This window comes from Desmodus rotundus, chromosome 3 (genome assembly GCF_022682495.2).
Source record: "Desmodus rotundus isolate HL8 chromosome 3, HLdesRot8A.1, whole genome shotgun sequence".
In the NCBI taxonomy this organism is placed as follows: Eukaryota; Metazoa; Chordata; class Mammalia; order Chiroptera; family Phyllostomidae; genus Desmodus; species Desmodus rotundus.
This window is the reverse complement of record NC_071389.1, coordinates 22,208,400-22,216,770: the sequence shown is the minus strand read 5'-3', so window position 1 is coordinate 22,216,770 and position 8,371 is coordinate 22,208,400. Positions and strand designations below refer to the sequence as shown.

The window sequence follows — 8,371 nt, the reverse complement described above, 5'->3', positions numbered from 1 at the left end:
CTGGTAACAGGACTGGGGGGCGGGAGTCGGGGGTCGGGAACACTATTAAGAAAGATTAAATCCTGGTCTCAGTTATCTAGTTTTGGATACATTAATTTGTATTGTTTGCTATGTACTTTCCCCACCTTGCATCCTTGAATCAGGACCTTGGGTAGGAACAAAATCTTGGAAGTCAAGAGCTGGTCTTAAGTTCTGTAAAAATCAATCTAATTGAAAAAATTATGCAAGTATTCGAGAGAGTGCATATTCGTGTGTGTATGTGCTGTTTGAGGAGACAGGGAAGTGCCTTAGAGAAGACCAAGGAAGAAAAGATTTCAGAAGCTTAGGAAGATGTTGACGGTCTATTTACAGTTGTGTGATTTGCGGGACCTGCACCACATGTTCTTTGGTAGCACTGGGAGGAAAGGGCTTGACCCTGAGTGTAAGAAGTTGTGTCCTTGATTTCTGAGTGTCCAGGCATTTGCCTGCCCTCTCGCCACATCCTGGATGCCTGCCCCTCCCGCCGTGCGCCTCTCCTCTCCTGGCTGAAGAGCAAGAAGTGGGGACCCTGTTCCGACGCAAGCTGATGGCTCTCCACTACCTGCTGCCTTCAACTGCAAAGGCAGTATCTCACAGATGTTAACTGTCCTTTCAGGATTCAAGATGGACAAGAAGCAATTGACTGGCTTCTTGGTTTAGATGTTAGACTTGATTATGGAGATACCGCTGAAAAAATACAAGGACTCAGTATCTGATAATCAAAAAAAAAAAAAAAATGCTGACAGTGCAGCTGAAAATGCAGAGGCACTGATCAATTTGGATGTAAATCCTCATTTTAAGGCTGGTGTAATGGCTCTGGTTAACCTTCAGATACAGCGTCATGATGATTACCTGGTAATGTGCATTTGGTCCAGGAGTGCCTCACACAGGATATCTTGTTGTAAAACAGATATGTGACAGGAGGAAGTTGATTAGAGTTGAGGCCATTACTTAAAGTTATTTATGGGCTCTTTCTGTAAGCACTAGGGACTCCCTGGTAAAACAGATAGTGACCAGAGGTAGACAATTAACCAAAGGTGTTTTATGGGCTTTTCTATAGGGAACTGTCCCACACGTGGGAAATGTAGCCCAGTCCCCACTCGGAAAATCCAGTGGGGTGCGAGGTCTGCCACATAGGACCCATGCCCACGGACAGGTTCTCCCATGGGGAATCGGACCTCCATTGTACCTAGGCTGCTATGAGACTTGTTTTTGCTAAAATCCCTCATCCTGAATTGAGGCAGCAAATGTTTACTGCGTATCTTTAACTTCCTAAAGTCTGTGCTAAACCTCCCAAGTATGGAGGTAACCAGTTCAACCACTTTTCCCCTTGATCTGTAACATCCTTCTCTTTGAAGTAATTATCAACATTCTTTCCTTTGTTATCTGTAAAAGGTAATCACCTACCGTGAACCTGTGCATAGTAAATGAGGATGATGTTATGTACCCAGACAAGCAATAAAAGCCTGTCCAGGCAGGGGTCGGGCTTTCTCTGGCCCTCTCACATTCTCTCACTCAGAGAGTGGCCATGCCATCCCTTTTTCTCCACAGGATTTCTGTAGTCTGTGTGAATTTGTCCATTGCTGCCACAACACACGGATCCCATGGGCCGGGATCTGCATCACTTTTCCTTTGGGCACTGTGGACCCTCTCTTTTTCCCTCTCCTAGACCTAGGGATGAATACGTAATTTCAAAGGCTTTCTTTCCCAGATAGTGGAAACAATACATAGAATTTCAAGGTGTTAGTATGGTGTTTCTTGCGATGTTGGAACACCTGGCAGTATTACTGGACCAGGCTCAGGACTGCTGAGTTAGTGGGTGAGACATGTCTCCCTCCTCTTCCCTGCCTTGGTTCACTATCCTACCTAACAAGTATATCAGCTATCTCCCACGTAGTATAACGTTGATTGTTCTCAAATGATGTCTTGATTTGATTGGTACCAACTTCAACTGGCCTACCCAACTGTGGAGTATTGTCCAGCAAGAAATCTCCAGTTCAAAACTCCGCAAACTACTTTTGACATGTTCAATCAGTCACAGCACCTTCTCTATACATTGCAGAAATATTTTCTTGCATTTCAGTTGCATTTTTACCTTTTGAAATAATAAAGCATAATATGCCAAAAATGTTGTGTATTTCATCTTTACTATTTACATGGCTACACAAAAATTCACCAATTTTGATACTTTAAAAATGCATGCTGACATGACAGCTTTCACAATACAATCTAACAAACTTGTTGCAAATGAAATTAAAGACAACCAAGTGCTATCAGAGCCATCTTATGGAAAAAACCCAATGAACTTTTTGGCCAACCCAACAGGGGCAACCTTAGAAAACATATTTTAAGGTCATGACCTTGTAGTGCTGTTTTCTATTTTACCATGTTATGTTACTGAATCATACTTTTCTTAGACTATATGGTTCTACTGACCACTAACATTTTCCCATACATTGACAAATACTATCTTGTTCTATGAATTATTTGCTTTTCTGAGAGTGAGGGAGGCCCTTAGGACTCGGAGAGAGCTACTGCCCTCATTAGAAATCTCTGGACACCTCTCTGTATTTTTAGTTCTTGCATCCAAATCATAAACTATTAAAGCTAAAAAAAAAGCCCTTAAAGACTTCCTTGTTTAACCCACACAGATTGCAGATAGACTGGACACTTGTCATTTTTTGGCATCCAAGTCTCCCTGGTTTCTCAGCACCCTGATCCCCCTTTGAGGGAAATTCTTCCTTGTGAGGGCATTCCTCTGCTTACCTCCTACTGCCTCCTCTCACAATGGAAGTAAAGAAGGATAGATTCTTCCTGCATTTTCTTTCTGATATAGCCAGTAGGTTAGCATGCAACCTAAACTTGGCCAAGCAGGTGACCATTCTCAGAACTTTACATCTTGTTCAAGTGATGTTGCGACACAGACTGTCAAATGTTCACTAAAGCCCATTTTCTTATTTTCCAGGGCATACAGATTGACATTTTCCTTCTAGTTAGATGCAGCCATGCGACTTGGGTTCTGGACAATGCAGTGTCGATAAAATGAAGCCTAACATCTAGGCCTGATTTGTACAAACCTCTCACTTGTGATCTTTTCCCTCTTGTCCCACTACTAGCTGATTGGAGAGGACTCCACGGACATAGAAGAGGACAGAGACACAAGATGTAAGGAGTCTGGGTCCCTGAAACACTGCCTGAAGGAGAGCTGCCCAGGAAGGTCACAAGACCAGGAGCACCCATGATGGACGGAAATAAACTTTCATTGTGTGCCTCTGTGATTTGGGAGGTTATTCTGGCACTTAGCTGATGCAGACTGAAAGACAGAATGTTGGCACACGTTTATTTTAGCCACAGCAGTGACGTGGATCAAGCTATTCTGGCTGACAGATCTTGGGAGGTTCCTGGCTCTGCTCCTTATGAAAACCGTTTCTTTTAGTTCTCATCATTCTGCAAACCACCAATATCCTTACCACATATTTTCCCTTTTTTGGCTTAAAATAGCCAGACCTGGTTTCTGTTGCTTATAATCAAGAACCTAGACTCCTTCATCAGTTAAGAAATCGTGGCTTTAAGTGGTAAGTGATTTACCCTAGGGCACAACTCATAAGTTGCAGATCTGGGATTACCACCTCGACTTGTATCTCCTGATTCTAGCGTTCCTCCCACTAAATTATTGGGGGTTAAGGGGCTCCAATAATAACACTCTTCTTCCCCACTAACTTATAAACCAATTGAGAAATAAGACTCAAGAAAAGGTAAATAAATATATATCACCTTTGTTACTGGAAAAGGCCAGGTTGGAGGCTATAATTTCCCCTCATGGCAAGGCCTGCTGCTGTGGGACTTAAAGCAGAGAAGAACCAAAAAACCCTCCACCAAACCTCAAAAACCCAACTGGTGTTCCCTGTTAACAACTTGCTTCCAAGTAGAAACAAAAGAGAAAGAGGCTTAGACTGCACAGTTTCTCCTTTCTAACTCTTCACTGGGAGAAGCCACTACCTGGACTGAGGAAGAATGAGAGGGTGGACAGAAGTCAGTACTATAATGCTAATGCCAGACCCTTTCCATAAAAAATGGGAAATAGCATATATGTATCTTATCTATACATATACTTAGTTATTGCATCTGAATCATAAATTATTAAGGCTGGAAAAGCCTTTGGAGATTCTTTCTTGTTTAATACATACAGATTACAGATATACTGGGCATTTGTCATTTTGGCTGTTATTTAATATTTTACTTCTGATAATACATTATTATGTAAAACATTGAAACAAAGTCCTCTAATATTCTATCCATCAAAGATAAGTTTTGTTAATATAGTTTGTATCTTTCCTTAGGGACGAGGCTGAAGTTGAGAGTTGTGGTATTTAAAAATGAATTTGAGCCCCGGCTGGTGTGGTTCAGTGGTTTGAGTGCTGGCCTGCAAACTAAAGGGTCACTGGTTCGATTCCCAGTCAGGGCACATGCCTGGGTTGAAGGCTAGGTCCCCAATGGGGAGCACATGAGAGGCAACCACGCATTGACGTTTGTCTCCCTCCCTTTCTCCTTCCCTTCCCCTCTGTATAAAAATAAATAAAAATAAAATCTTAAAAAATAATAAAATAAATGAATTTGAAGCACCCAACACTGTTGTAGAGCCTGGCACAGTAGGAACTCATTTGCTTCATTCCTTTTTTCCTCCTTAGTGGCCTAGAACCTTGTCTAGTTTGAGAATCGATGACCAGTGTTGAGCTGGGCTGATGTGACCACAGAGTACTGACAGATGTGTATGCCTGCTTGGAATGTCAGTGTTAGAAGCCCAAGTCCATAGCAGGGGTCCATGAGGCAAGAGCTGTTCAGCCAGATCAGGCCCATCGCCTTTCTTTTTTTCCTCCATGGCCTTCCCTACTCTCTGGTCCAGGGGTCTGGACCCCACTAGAGCTAGAGGTCAGGACTGCCTCCTGGGCTAGCACACTGTTCTGTAAGCTCTCTTTGTGAGCTGGGACAAGGATTTCCAGCATTAGGGCCTGTCCCTTCCTCTGGGACTCTCCCACAGGGGAGTCAAGAATAGGTTTGGGCCCCTGAGGTAGTTGCCTGACTGCTGGGTTTAATGTGGTGGCACTTTCAGCTTTGCCAGTAACTCTGCCTGACCCTGCCCTGGCCTCAGGGATTTGTAAGCCTATTTTCTTCTCTGGATTTCTGGGTTTAGCAGAAGAGCCCAGAGCTAAGGACACAGCAAGAGAACATGTTGGGAGAGGATGTAGCACTGACTGCAGAGCTCCCTCTGCTTGACTTTGCCCTCTGATTTAGCTCAGGTGTCTTCCTACCTCCAGGAATCCTTTCCTGAAAGCCACCTCCCTTCCCCAGGCCAAGTTAATCACTCCCTCTTCTATTCTGGTTGATAATTTTTCCATGTCTGCCTTCTGTCTAAGTCATGAACTTTAAAAGCCAAAATTTACCTCATCCATCTGTGTGTCTCTACTGCCCAGTACTGGCTCTGGCTAAACAGTATTTGACAACTTTAGGTACAATGACTGATAAAACCCCAGAGCTGAATTACATACGTGAGGGTGAAGGCAGAAGAGGGAAAGAAGAGGAATACCTTTCTGTGGCTTGGCTTGTGATCAGAACCTTCCTGATGGCAGAAATGCCCACTGTGAAAGGAGCTGCCAGTGAGCTGCCAATTCCTTTTCTTTTTTCTTTTTTTTTTTGCATGCAAAATTTATTTTTACATATCAGATATGAAGCTGATTATATAAGCACTTACAACAATGTATGACCCATTCTCAATTATTTTTCCTTAGATCACATTTGAATTTAATATGTTATACATGCATTGCATTACTAACCAAATTCTAGAAGGCTGAAAATGTCTTCAGAAAAGATAATTTGTTGCTGATTAACATTTGTTAAGAAATGTATCTGCCTTGAAATAAAACAGGATTGCTGAAATAGTCTGACTTTTCTCCAGCCTGTGGTTTTGGAGGCAGCTTGTCTTTTAAAAGAGTTTTTTTATTTATTGATTTTTAAAGAGGGAGAGAGAAACATCAATTTGTTGTTCCACTTATTTATGCATTCATTGGTTCTTTTTTTTTTACATTTTCACCTGAGGATATGTATATTGATTTTAGAGAGAGAGAAAGGATGGTGGGGAGAGAGAGAGAGAGACTTTGATAGCTTGCCTATGTACCCTGACCAGAGACAGAACCCGCAACCTAGGTATGTACCCTGACTGGTAATCGAACTTGCAACCTTGGTGTATTGGGACGCCTCTCTAACCAACTGAGCTACTTGGCAGGGCAACTCCTTGTCTTGAAAGGTGCATAGAGAGAGACTGGAGAGGTGCATAAAGAGAAACGTCTTCTGGAATGTTGCACCAGGAACTCAAGCACTTCACAAGCCTCACATCATGTAACCATCAAAGTGCCTTTCAAGTCTAAAGTCTAAGATTGTGGGAAGGCATGAGGCTGGTCCCAGAGAGACACAGCATGCAGAAAGCCACCTATCTGTCTTATCATGGTCAAGGTTGCCTGAAACTACTGAGGATAATGTCACAGCCTAATTAATCCTCAACGCCTTATATCCCATACTTGTACATGCACACCCAATATTCACAGTAATTTAAATCACAGACAACTTACAGAAATGCCCGCCTATATATACACGTTGCTATGAATGTTTATCTTCATATATTCTTTGCAGATAAACATGTTCAAACCTAAATGCATCATTAAATAAAACTCACTGGCCCACATTTATACACACTGCTTCACCCTAATTAAAACTTCTTCCATTGCCCCCAGGCCCAGGTTAGCTATGGACTTCCTTGCTCTAGGGACTGGCCAGGCAGTCCTGAGAGGGGGAGAGGTAGAGAAGGCCTGGCCTGCTTTTGAGGGACAGATTAATCTACCAATCTGGAGAAATGAAATAATTAAATTCATAATCACTCCCCAAGTCATCCAGTCCAATATAGCCAAGGTAGGGAGGGGACTCTGAAGCCCAGAGCAATAATCTAGAGGTAGGGGTGATGGTGCTTAGGCAGGGAAGCACAGACAGACCCCTCTAGACCATGGAGGAACACTGATAGGTAGGTGGGCAGGCAGGTAAACAGACAAAGGGACAGACAGACATGCCTTTCCAGTACTACAGACTTTCTCTTTCCAAATAGAATTGGAATAGCTTTGGAAAGAGTCACCCCCTATCCACTAACACAGGGTGAGAAGAGGATCTGGGATCCTCCCACCCTCCCTGCTGCTCCCCCATGGAGTGTCCTGGGAGCTATGTGGGTGGCGAACAAGACTCACAAACTGCCTGCAACCTTGGCTTTCTTCAGCCATAGGATGAACCTTGGCCTCCTGGTATCCCCACCGCTTCCCACTCATGACAGGCCCATTTCCTGGCATGGGGCAGAATGGCAGGAGATGAGCCCTTCATACATGTTCTCTTGCTTCCCTCAAAAAGCAAAATAGTGAAAAATATTTGGGAGTAGAACTGACAGGACTAAATTGTGATTTAAAATGTGGACAACAGTGTGGTGATTGCTGGGGGTAGGGGGCGTAAGGGGACTAAATGGTAATGGAAAAAAAATACAATAAAGATTTAAAAAATATATATCCTTTTCCTAAAACTTAAACTGGCATTAGAGGAATAAAAACGGATACATACAAAGGGCAAAAAGAATGGGAAAGGAAATATTAAAGAACGGAAGAGTTTAGAAGCTTATGGAAGAGCGGTAACTTACATAGGGAGGAAAGTACTGTGTACATGCAGGGGTGAGGTATCCCTAGAATGAAGTCAATCCACTCCACAGGACTCCAGAGGGCTCAGAGTGTAGAAGCACCAGTCATCTCCGACGGTGTGTGGTGGCATAAGAATTGGTAGAAACTCTTAACTTAGAACACAGTTAGATCTCCCAGAGCTCTCCCCGTCATATACTACAGCCAGCCAACTACTCACATGTTCCCCTGCTCCTCCCCTACCTAATACACCTGATGATACAGAGACATCATGACTCCAATGGACATGCCTGTTCAAAAAGGGAAAGAACAGAAAGTACTGATCCATAGCAATTCACCACCTGGGCACCTGTTGTCAGATTCTCAAACTCTATGGACAGAGATGTTCTTTGTTTTCTTCTCGGAATGATTTCATAATCTCCCCACCCCCTTTTTTGGAAGCTTTTGCTTCTCCCCTCTGGGCTCATGACTTTGCCCCCCCTGAGAAACTTTTCTTTTCCATAAGAAATGGTTCATATTTGCAATTGAGTAGCTCTTCCAGCTTCTCTCTGGCCACAGAAAGTTGGGGACCCAGAGATCGTTTTAATTTCAAGCTGTTATTACTCCTTATGGGCCAAAATTTTGATTTTGCCAAA

General features: G+C 43.1%; 1 protein-coding gene across 1 annotated transcript in view; it reads left to right on the top strand.

The window, feature by feature from the left end:
* SFPQ (splicing factor proline and glutamine rich) overlaps positions 1-7,549 on the top strand; it is a 296,926-nt gene extending 289,377 nt beyond the window's left edge. The window contains exon 13 of the mRNA XM_053920544.1: positions 3,135-7,549. The gene's annotated coding sequence lies outside the window, so the exon portion shown is untranslated. The remainder of the gene's footprint in view (positions 1-3,134) is intronic.
* Positions 7,550-8,371: the final 822 nt, after the last annotated feature.